The 12,814-nt window shown below is 36.6% G+C and overlaps 1 protein-coding gene across 1 annotated transcript in view; it reads left to right on the top strand.

Moving 5' to 3' along the window:
- The window catches only part of TLL1 (tolloid-like 1), a 136,381-nt gene that overhangs the window by 587 nt on the left and 122,980 nt on the right, over positions 1-12,814 (top strand). The window lies entirely within an intron of this gene.

Below are 12,814 nucleotides of genomic sequence, written 5' to 3' on the forward strand. Positions count from 1 at the left end.
CCCGCGGCGGGAGCGGAGCCGCCCCCGCCTCCCTCCACCTCAACCTGTCCCCCACCGGCAACCGAGGGCTTTTCTAGGGCTTTTGTCTTACTGATGTAGGACTTCAGCCTTCTGAATGCCAGGTGCAGTTATTCGTCCATTAAAGTGACCAGCCACCAGAACTGACCCCAGGAACCGGGTTCACCGGTACTTCAGTAGACAAGTGTATCTCGAGAATGCTCCCCCCCCGAAAAACGTGTTATGAACAACAGCAGTGGTCCATTCCCAACGGCTCTACTGTTAAATAAGTGCTGAAGTTTTCCAGCAGTCCCCTTTATATTAATTAGTCATTTTATATTCTGAAAACTGGTTCAGCCAAAGGTTTTGTTCACTTTGTAAGGTTTCGTTTAATTTATTGAGGAGAATGTGGTGAACGTATATGCCAAATATGCAGACACTGTGTTTCTCCAATCACAAAAATCTTTTGTTCCAAAGTGTGAATTGTTAGGTCTTACTTGCATACAACTGCAGAATGCTCAAGTTCAAATAGAGCAGAAGCAACTGCAAACAAAACAGTATTTTTTTTCCCAGTTAGCACACACGCACACGTATATAACTTCATAATAATATACATAACTTTTATTCTAGTCTGCAATTCTTTAGAAAGAATTGGATCTGTCATTTCATATAATGAGAAATGTATATCTAGTCTTAGATTGCTCTGGGCTTTTTTTTAGTACTTCTTGTTTTGTAGTGGGAATATTTAAAAATTGTAATTCATGATACTAAGTGTTTTAAGGTTATACATGAGAGAGACAACAGTAACACTGCAATATGATCAGTGTCGACAGTTCTCTGCCATTGCTTTGTTTGGAGAAAGAAGCATTTATTTAGAAAGTTTGGCCCATTTAAATATTTTGTGGCAGTTCTTGCTGCTGCTGCTTCTTCACAAGGTGCTTAGATAATTACTGTGATGAGAGACAGGTAGATGTGTTAAGAGTTAGTTATGTGTAGTTTCCCTTAGTCTTAAAAGCAATCACTTTGAGGTTTTCTCTGCAGTAAATAGCCCATGCATTTATATATATCTTTTTAGCGTGTGGTAGTTTTTCAGAAATGAAAGTGTCTGTCACCACTGTATGTTGGGTTTGTACCATGTACCAATCGTTTTAAACAAAAATTAGGAAGTTCTGTATATCAGTGAAACTGATCCTCTAGCAGTATTTCCCGATTAGTTTTCCTGCTAAACCTTTCCTAAAGGTTCCATTAATCTTAGCCTGTGAAGTACTGATACCTGATCAAAGGTGATGGGGATGGTGGGTGCTCAGCCTCTTTTAGCAGCGTAACCCAAATGTTTGTTCTTCCTAGGGTCAGGTCTTACTGTCTGGCTTGGGTTTTGGACTCCTAGGAGTAATTCTACTGATATCTGCCATTAGGATGGTTTCCACAGGGAGGTCCTAAAGAAGGACAAAGCCAGGCTTCACACTCAAGGGTGTGAGTTGTTCACACTCACATTTGTGTGATCGCTGCATGCGTGAGATAACAGGATAAAACAAAGCTAATTCTTGCTGAGTTTGTGTTCAGTGTATGCAAACTTTGTATCTTAGATATAATTAACACCTGCTTTTACTGCATCTGGAGGGCCTGCAGCTGAAGCTATAAAAGTTTTTTTTTTCATTGTTTTGTTTTTGTTTGTTTGTTGTGTTGTGGTTGTTTGTTGTTTGTTTTTTTTTAAACTGTAACTCTCAGATGTAAGTGAATTTTTGCAGCTTGGAAAAATGGGGGAATGCCCACGGCCACGTAGGGTTTTATCTAGGGACATACTTCAAAAACTCCAGTGAGCTCCATGCAGATTTTACAGATGTGCTACTATAGCTTGACCTAACACGGTTTGTGATCAAATAAAATGCTTTGAAATCAACCACTACTAAGATCCCCCAAATATGCTGATGTAAGATGGATTCACCTGTATTTTAAGTTATTTACATTCTGTTTTTCTCCAGTGAGTAGTGTTTGCTGCTTAATTTTTATTCCACAGATCACATGAGAAAATATTTGTGATCTTGTGACAGAAAGCATGAGGCTTCAGATCTATAGTTAGAAGTAGTTATAATTCTATATATATAAACTCTTTATACATACATTCCTAAATCTGTCAAAGCAATCTTCTTTTGGTAGGTTCCTTTTTTCCTGTTTTTTCCTTTTGTGGAAGAGCCAGAGAAATTTACCAGAAACAAAATGAGAGAGCCTCTGATATGTTATTTTTAGGTATTCTGTGGGATTATGTATGGATATTCTGTGTGTATTTTAACATTTTCATAAGGAACGGATCATTTTAGTAAGTGTGCCTAGATTCACACTGTTCCTTTGACTTAAAATGTGTGGTGCAGGATGCTGTAGTGGCTGTAGTTCATTTTCCTACAATGTTTCTAGCTTTGTGAAAAATCTTCAAATAAGAGGAGTCTGACAGATGCACAGCATGTTTAGGAGTTGTTTTGGAATGGATGCTTCCAACTGCATCTAAAACAGCAGCTATTTTATGCAACAACTCCAAAATTCAGTCTCGGCAGTGAAGCCAACAGGAGCCCTGGAGTAAGTGTTCCAGAGAAGAGAAGAGCCTGGAGAAATGCTGTGGTGGTGGTGAGGAGATGAGTGTTGGTAAGGAAGCTATTGACATTGTGAAGAAGAACTTGATGAGCTATGTGGTTTCCTGTGTGTTAGTTTGCAGACCTTTAACCTATGTATGACTTTTCAGTCATGTCACTTCTTCTTATAATAAGTATCTTGGCATGCTGTAACAGCGGGATGTGATGTAGCACAGTTTTTGTGCTTCTGATGTGTCAGATACTTCCCTGTGTCTCTCTGCAGGATATCACCCTCAGTGTTTACCATTGTGAAGTTCAAGTGTAAGGCATTCTTACTTGGTCTTCAAGGTCTAATTTGCCAGAAGATGTGAAACTGGTAATGGCAACCTCATTGCAATGTCAGGCTTTAAAGGATCTAAGAACATAGATCAGCTTTTGTGTAACTCATGTATTACTCCAAAAAAACAAAATGCATGGTTAGATTTATATTAACACTGTCAAGCTTTTCAGATTGCAACATGGATCTACATTTATCAGTGGATTCCTGAAGTTTTTCCTTTTTTTCATTCTTACTACAGTTTATAATTTATTAATGATGTCTGTTGAAATGCAGAGTGAGAGGGCTAGGAAAAGAACTTCCCATCCTGTAATAGTTGTTCATAGTCTGCACTTAGTTGATATAAAAGTTTTTTTGAAGGCTTTTGTTTTGTTTCACTAAGAGCAAAAAAGGAGACTGTGAGTTACTCTGATGTGATCTTACAATTAAAATACTGTGAACTGTGGGAGACTAGGCAAGAAGGCTTAGTTTTGTTGCGTAGCCACATCACTGAGGACTGCTCCAGCGTCTGGAATGCTGGCTGGCCTCAGATAAGTATTTTCTAGCATTTCTTCTAACAGGTATTTCACTTCCAAAAAAAAATGCTGAAGGTTTGGGGAATAAACTCGAAGTTAAGTTCCTTCATCTATTGTTTTTCCCAAGGAAAACTCCCTCATACAAAACACTTAATTGGGATTTTTTTTTTTCTTTCGAATTATGAGTTGCTTGACTTGGAACAGAAGCTTTTAATTTGTTTCCCAGTGAAGCTAGATACAAATTGTCAAAAGAATAATAAGAAAGACAAGCTATTAGATCTACAGCTTTGTAACTTGGAAGTTGGTTAGCTTGCAGTTGCTTTGACTAAGAACAAATTCTGTGTTTGTGTATGGGCTTGAGAATAAGAAAAAAAGTAAGAAAGACCCTCCTCATTGTGTCAATTTCTCACTCTGGTGAGAAACTATGGAACCCATTTGGTTTCTTAACACCTTTATAAAGTTTTAAAAAGTTTTGATTGTCCGTAACATGGTTATTAATATTTTATATCTCACTCAGGTATGAAATCTGGTTAGGTATTTTATTTGTAAGATATGTGAACATGGAAAGTTGGTAGTGATGTTAAGGATAGTTACTATACAATGTAATCTGTAACAGCAACCTAACTTTTGTTTATTGATGTTGTAGCAGTAGCCTTTTATACTGCTAGGTTGTTTTTTGTAGTTTGTGTTTTGTATTCTGAAACGTGCTTTCAGCTCTAAACGTGCTAGTTGTGTGCAGTATGGTCATGTGAAATTTCTTAAAACCTCTGATTATATTTATTATTTTGATTTAGATAAATGAGATATTTAATATTTATATTTATGTAGTAAATCACAAAAGATATATTGTGCAGTTTGTACTAATATAGAGGTTGTACTGCTCATGTCACTTGCCAGATTGACAGAGCTGTGACTATTAATGTAGTAAATGCACAGTGTAGGCAGCTGAAACAGAAACAAGCTTTTCTCAATGGTCTGGCCTTCTTCCTGCTGTGGGTGAGCTTATAGGGTAAATCAGACTACTGAAAAATGAAGTTTTAAAGTTATTTATTTATTTAATTCTCAGAATTCTGCAACATTATGTTACCTGTGGTGTCCTTTATGTGGTATCTCAACAACTTTGAAAGAGATCTGTGTGAATAGAAAGTTCTGTTTCTCCTTGGCTTAATTGAAAAGATTAATTAAATAGTGAAACTCTGGCAAAACTATCTCAAATGAATATATTTGATGTTCTAACTTTGTGAATATTCTTCCATACCAAATGCTCAGTTTCACGTCCTGACTGCTTTCAGTCAGGGTCTGTTTCTGTGTATATTTCTGGTATGTCAAACAAGTGACCTACAAGGAGCAGTATTACATCACTGCTTAGCAAGCCTAATTGACAAATCTAATTGAGCTTGGAATCAGGTCCTCCAGGCAAGCTGAGAAACATTCACCACACCTGGATGTCTGCTTCATATCATTCTTATTGCCCCCCTGGAAAACAGGGTTGATAGGCTTATGACATAATTCCATTCACTACTTTTTTGGAGAGAAACGGTCACATCTGTGATGCATGGTATTGGCAGAAGGGGCTGTAAAATGGAAGAGTCACCTTCTGGTTTTCACAGGCACAAGGAGCCTTGTGGAGGAATACAGACCTTTTATTTTTATTCCTTGATGCATTACAGTATACTAAATTTTGTAACAGTGAATAAACTAAAGAAGGGGAGAAAGCACTATTCTTTTGTTTAGACAATGTGTCTTTATCCTTAAGCTGAAATAGATTTTTATAGTCTTGCTTTAGACTCATGAAAAATGTTAGGTTCTACCACATTTTCCTCTGTCCACCTCCCTACTACATCCCTTCAGAGCTATAGCAACTGAAAGCATGACTAGAGAAATCTTCGGGTATTTTTAGTTCTCTTCTTAGGATATTTTTCTTGGCTAAGAGAGATGTAATAGCTAATCTGTTAATGTGTTTTAATGCATATTTGTTTGGTGTGTCTGCTGCCCATGTCCTACTTTTCCTATCATCTCTTTCATTGTTCCTATGGCAAGTTCCCTTGTTTCTGGATTCCCTTTCTCTGCTGAAGGCATTTTCTGCATGTTTTTCAGCTTTGCCCTGTGCTGCCCCATCAGTCACCTAATCCTTTGTGTTTTTTCCCTTGACATATTCTTTCCTTCCTTAAAATTATTAGTTACTCTCTCAAAAAATATAACTTCTAGCTCAGCATAACCTTAGATAGTCTTCTAGTGCTTTGGTAGTTCTGTAGTAAAGAAACTGTGCACCTGTGCCCACAGCTGGAAATGAGGAGGAGGAGAAGGACAGATGGGCTGTGCATGGCTGGCATGTTCTCAGAGGCTTCTCAGTGCTTAGTGGGCTGCCAGTGATCTGTTAAACACTGCGCGTCAAACCCTGAAATATCCTGCTATAAATATTTATACAAAACACATACATGATCCTTCTGTCTCTGTTGGACTCAAATACCTAAATATAAAGATGTGATGTGAAGACTGTCCTTGCTGAACAATAGACATCAGAATACTTGAAGTGTAAAACTTGTATAGTCATGTACCAGAACAGGTTGAGCTGGAGAGCATGAAAGTGAAGGCTGTGACATGGACATACGTAAGAGTGTCTATTTGCAACCCATGAAGAGGTGTGCAACCCATGTGAGTGGTTGCTATTGCAGACTGCTTCGGAGGCAGTTCCTACTAATACAGATACTCTTGGATGACTTTTATTGGGATTTTTGCCTGAGGAATGGTCTGCAAGTGCATATTTCGAGAGACTATAAATCAGGGAGCATCGAATGTTTGAGGAATACTTGAGCACTTACAGAGCAGATAATGCACCAAAGTGTAGGTTTGTGGGTTTTCCCTTCAATATTTAAAAGCAGAGATTGCCAAGACCAAAACACACACAAAAAAATTTTGTTCTAAAATGACCTCTAATTTTTTTTTCCTTTTTTTTCTGGAGGTGTGTGAAATGTGATGCTGGATCAGATATGCAGTGTGTATTTAACTAACTGCTTTGCTATATATACTTTCTTGATATAAAGCCTATCATTAATAGACTAGGAATTTATTTTTATTTAAAAAAAATAATCATATAAATAATATTGCAGGACAATATGCCTGGTCTGAAGTATCCTTTTAGTAACTTAAAATACACAAACATTCTTAGCAATAATTTCTGTTACATGAAACACTTAAAATGATAATTTTGGGTAGTTTTGTGTAAATTTTAAAATATTTATAAATCATGCTTTAAAAGTTGGTGCTATTCAGCAAAATAAGCTCAGCTGTGCCAGGACAGTCACTGTCGGTCTAATGGTATCTTATCAGGGTTCAAACTTTCAGAAGTTTCTAGATTGGTATTCTTGTATGTCAATGACAAAATACAAATTTTTTAATATTGTGTTAACGAATAATAAGTATTGAAACTCTATCTGGTCAGGAAATAGTAAAAAAATCAGGACACAAAAATGCAAATTAAAGATATTTCTTTTAAAACTGATTTTCAGTGCATTTCAATCTGAGTTTAGAAATTATGATATTATAAACTATGGTGGAATTTGAGTATCCACTCTTGGAAGAAGCAAGGGGTATGGACATCAGCTGAGAAGGATGTATCTAAAGAGCTGTGCAGATGCTTTACATTATTCTCATGCTGGTAGCAGCAGTTACACATCTCTAATAATAACTCTTAATTGTTATTAAATAAAAATTAATCAATTTTATGGGTGTCTGACATTTTTGTAGGTTCTAGTTAGTTACATTCTTGCTGTCCTGGGGATTGTATCACTGAAGACCTTCAACATTTTTCCACTTCCACAACAAAGTAGAAAGAATTTTGAATAGGGCAGAGCAATTCCACAGTGTGGCTAAAAAACAGACCTACTCTGTGTTTCCAGATGATGTACTCAGATAAGGAAAGAAAATTATTTCAGATGGTTCTTACATCAAGATTTATTTAAACAGTTTACTTGCATGGCCAATTATATTTTCATGAAGAGTAGTTTTAGAATAACTCAGAGGGTGTGAGAACATGATGATGAACTGCCCAATTTCTCCATCTGGTAAAATGTCCTTATATTTATAACAAATTTGCATACATCTTTATTTTTACTTGTACTTTTTTTCCCCCTTACTTAACATTACTCTTACAATTGTGTTCTTACTTCAGTTTTATTTGCAGGTAATTTAAAGTTCACTACTTGACAGCTGTTTTCATACTTAGAGTTGTGTATTTCATCCCTTGTAAAGGTGTATATGCATACAGACAAACTGATAAATTAGGTATTTTTTTGTTTAGGCCACCTGCTTAGCCCTTTTCTGACTAAGAGTGTAGAACTGCCAGCACCATGATGAAGGCATGTTACCCATCTTTTTATGATCTTCATTGTAGTATTGGGATTTTTGATCTATTACTATCTAAGATTTTTGAGCTATAAATAGCTGAGGAAGCAGATTCATACGGATAAGTGTGTTGTTCCACAAAGGTTAGATTACTGGAAAAACTGTTTAATGAAAACCGTAAAGAGCTGTTCAAGTTAGAAAACAGAAAATGAAAGAGAAAGCACATGATATACATCTACAATTTAAGAAATCACCCAAGAAGGTAAAAAAAAAAGTTTTTTTTGTTTCTATTCCTATTAGTCTGTTAAATTCCAAAGTGGCAAATTCAGAATTAAGACATGGAGATGTATGTGGGGGTTTTAAGAAAACTTTTTTAGATTGAAGTCTGCTAGACGATTCCGCTTAGGCAGCATTTGGATAGATGATATGACATTTCCATAGATAGCAAGGGTATCTGGAGCTCTGATAATTAATAATTATATCATTTTCAAGTGGATATTATACCTCAGGCTTTTGAGTTCAAGCCAGTCTTTAGTAGCTGGAAACCTGGATGAAACTTAAACGTGTAGCAAGATTATCCTCATCTACCTATTGCAGATTCTTGTTTCTTTCTGTGAAGCAGCTGTTGGTGACTGCTGTGGGATGCAGGACCTTGGATGTGATCCAGTGTTGCAGTTCCTTTGTTCTTCAGCCTTCCCTAAATGCTATTTCAAAAACTCATGTCTTGTAGTATGCCTGAAAGATAAATGCAATTTGGCTATTTTGGGAAGTGACTGAACTTCAAAGCTCATTATGACTGTGAAAGAAATGACCAACTGTATGTGATGAAAATGAATGTATGCAAGAACACAAGAAGAAAAAGGCATTTACCTAATGTGTATGGATTCTCTTTAAACACGTGTATGCACATGCCCGCCTGATTACTTAAGGAAGTATCATTGAAGCACAGATGCCTGTAAAAGTATCTATATAGGATTTTTAAAGTTGTTTGGCTTTGTTTTATTATTTTCTGCATTGGGAAACGCCACAATATTGTGTGTGTTAAACCTGATCTAGAGACTATTGAACTGTGGGAATGTTCCCAATTACTTTAGAGATAATATTTATAGGTGAATAAAGAATAAAGTGCAGAGCTGACTAATTTACTCCTGTGTACTTGGGCTACAGCTTGCTTGTATTCATGTGCTTACATGTTTTGCAGGCACATTAATGAAGGCAGTTGGATTTTTGCCCCAGTTTCTGTAGTTGTCATCACTAACACCAGAGTATCATGAAATCTTACATTCAGTGACTTTGTGATTGCAGGTTCTTTCTTGCTGGACTGGGGTGTGAAAAAACTCCAGCAGCTTACAAGAGCATCTGATTTATTTATTTATTTATTCATTCACAGGGAGCCTCAGGATAAGACTGGATTTAGATTACTGCAATAACTCCTTGGCCTATAGAGATAGGTTTCTTCTTGTCACAGCTGAATACTTTAGTAATTGTTCAATCTGACAGATGGCTAAAGATGCAGAGGAGCATGACTGTTGCAGTGGCATATACAGTTTCTTATCTCTGTAACTTCAAGAAATGTGAAGTCAAAGATGATAAGCCATTTGTTACAAAAGACAGCAGGCATGCAAAACTAGTGTCAGTGTCATTTGTAATAATATCAGCAAAATCATGTACCATTAGCTAAAGTTTGACAAGCACAGCAAGTCTCTTCAGTAATTTAAAATATCCCAAAATGAAAACATTTAAGATCCCAGAGGCTGCTAGAACCTAAAGAGGTCTTGGAAAACTAGAAGGAACATGTATACTAACATCCCCATTTATTTAATAAGTTGAAGAATTAGCTACATGGTAAGATAAAAACAGAATGGAAAGTGTATTTTTTATTTTATTTTATTTTATTTTAATTTTTATTTTTTTCCCAAAGCTATCTATAGTTTGTATAGATTGCAAAAATCTCTAGATCTCAGTATAGACCTAAGTAACCTTAGGACATAGCCTAACTGGCTAGTTGGTTACTTTTGTGTTTCACAAACTTCTGTTTTCTTTTGGATACTGTTTCTTTAGTGTGTTGAACTTCATACCCTGAGTGGTAATAAATGAGTCCAGATTTGACTGAGGATTCTTGTTTGAAGAAGAGTCCATTATTTGTCTTTAGTTACAGTTTTCTGAAATTACTTGGCAGGAGAAGGAAGGAGAAAAATCTTTGCCCATCATGACACAATTCTCCTTTTACAGTTTGTAGATCCTTAAGTCCCTGAATTGAAGAAGCAGTGGAGAGCAGGGAATGTAGGAAAAGGTGGGGTTTTTTTGTTTGTGTTTATTGTTTTTGGCGGGTTTTTTTGTTTGTTTGGTTGGTTTTGTGTGTCTTTTGTTTTTTTTAATAAGTCCTCTATCAGCATTCTTGAGGATGAAACCCTTTCACACATGTAGAGGTGAAAATACAGAAACCCAGATCAGACCTTTTGGATGTTTTAATTCATAATACTTTTACATGGGAAGAAGACGAATTAAGTATGAATTGTAGCACTGATGGATCACGGCCAGTGTGTCTACAGAAATGGAAGTTGGGTAAAGGGAATTAATAGCATAGACTCCTTTTTTGCATTATGGAAGATAATCAAATACAGAGATGCCTCCTTGGTCAGGAACTGTGTTTATGAACAAATGCAGATCTTGAGGGGGCTAGAACTAAAATTTCATAAAGAAATGCAAACTATTTTATGGGGATTTAAATCAACAATGTTTAGAGCCAGCTAAAGTAATGACAAGTTTTTTAACTTGGATAAAACTAATTTGTCTTTGCTATTTTTTTATACTCTAAAAGAAGTGTCTATTAGATTTATTTGGAGTATGGTGCAGCATTCCATTACATATAATGTATTTTTGCTGATTCATTTTTCTAGTCATTCTAGGCCCAGGGATGTATAGGAAGTAAAAGGTTATTTAGAAAGACTTGATTATAAATGTAATCCTTTTGTCTGTCTTTACTTCTGATGAACAAGCTCAGACTAAAGAACAGCCCTAAGGAAGAAATAAACAAAGATTAACATGAATACAATACTCAGTTCCAATTACATAGTTTTATAGAAGAAGAACATGATTTGACCATTGGTTTCTGCTCACATACTCTGGCTTGGCTTTATTCGCCTAAAATGTCCTAGGTCTTATCAGTGAGGAAATATTCCTCTCCTCTCCTTTTAACAAGCAAATGATGTGTCACAGGAATCGGCAAAGATTTAGATAAGATTTTGAATCTATTTGCACATACTAAAGAAACAAGTTAACATCCCTGGTTTTATGTGCTAATCAGTTCTGATTTCTTTTAGCTCTTTATAGCTGTTTTGGTGTCCAGATAAACTCTTTCTACAGCTGTCTGTCCTTTGAAAAGGAGCATGCATTAGACTTGCTCCTACACTGAGAAAGCTTCAGGGATTCCTGGCTCCCCAGGGCACTGCTGTACACACGCTGCACCTTTCCTTCCTTCCCTCTTCATAATCTTTTTTGCATTCAGTTTTCCTTTCTGTTTGTTGTCTGAAGAGTTGCAAGTACTATGTTTAAGGTTGGATAGATGCTCAGAGAAGTCACAGGGAATAACCTACATCACAAAGGTGCTGCATGGGTCACTTGCCAGGGGAAGCTAGGTAACAGAATAAAAACTGAGATACAAATGAGAGATGAATTATCCTCTGCTGAGCCCTCTGCAGCTGCAGATAGGCAATTTCCAGCACAAATTTTGGTGAGTGCATTTTGACTGCAGATCAAACTGCTCTCTGTATTCAGCTGCTGCTAAGGCAGTAACTTTTAATTAAAACAATGATACACATATCAAAATTCCTAGTGGTATTTTGTTTCAATATGTTAAATATGGATGAATTCTTCATGTGCTGTTCTTTTGGTTTTGTTCTCTATCAGTGCTGTGGATTGTGCAGTGACACTTCCACCTGGTAAAATATTTACTAAGATTGTGTCTGAAAGTTAGTTAGACATTTTCTTTCTGTAAGATTGGTCCAAGAAAACATAATTACATTCCTAACAAACTTTGAGTTTCATCTCTTCTGATCATCACAGCTACAGTAGCACTACTTGGTATCCTTCCATGTGGTACAGCAGATTTTGTAGGTGAGATGTGGAAGAACCTGTGTTAATTATGCGTTAACAAGCTCTGGATTGCTTAGGTGGGCTATGGTGTGGCCCAGAATGGGGACCTGCAGCAGCCAGTGAAGGCTTTTCCCTTTATGATCAAGGAGTGTCTTCATTTTTTATCTGATTTGTTATTTCTTGGCACATTCATGCAGGAATACAAGCTCTGGATTGCTTAGGTGGGCTATGGTGTGGCCCAGAATGGGGACCTGCAGCAGCCAGTGAAGGCTTTTCCCTTTATGATCAAGGAGTGTCTTCATTTTTTATCTGATTTGGTATGTCTTGGCACATTCATGCAGGGATGCTAAATGCATTGTGTTTATATGCTGCAGCTTATGAGACTGAATTCTTCACCCAGGCTGCAGTTCAGGATCTCTTAGTTCTAATGAGATTAATTACATGGTGACATTCACCTGAGCATGGTCAGAATTTGAACCTGAGAAAAACTTATATTTAGGAGCACTTTATTGAGACTTACTGAAGGTATGTTTTTCAATGGTCCATTATAATGGAGGCAAGAGATAACTGGGGTGAAATTTGTTACTTGGTGTTTTGTGATGTTTTAAAATACATACATATGTGTTTGTAGACATTGCAGTGGAAGAATCTTTTTGAAGTGGCATCACGCTAGACTGATTTCCCAATGTAAATAGCTGTTTTTAGAGAACAATTAGTTGCTGCTCATGCACAGTACAGAAGCAGATAATGCATGCAATTTAAATGGACCCCTTGAATTGGATGCAAATAAAAACTCATTTAAAATGCTTTTGTTGTTGTTCCCTCTCTACAGTGGGAAATTATATAGAGATATGATGTTGTAGCAAGAGTGAGCAGAGAGGAACTGTTCTGTGCTGCGAGCCAAAGGACATCATTAGGAACACTCCTATTATCTGGAAGCCTGACTTCCTGTCTCAGTTTCC

Source organism: Chaetura pelagica, unplaced genomic scaffold (assembly GCF_000747805.2).
Source record: "Chaetura pelagica isolate M959 unplaced genomic scaffold, ChaPel_1.0 scaffold142, whole genome shotgun sequence".
NCBI classification, from domain to species: Eukaryota; Metazoa; Chordata; class Aves; order Apodiformes; family Apodidae; genus Chaetura; species Chaetura pelagica.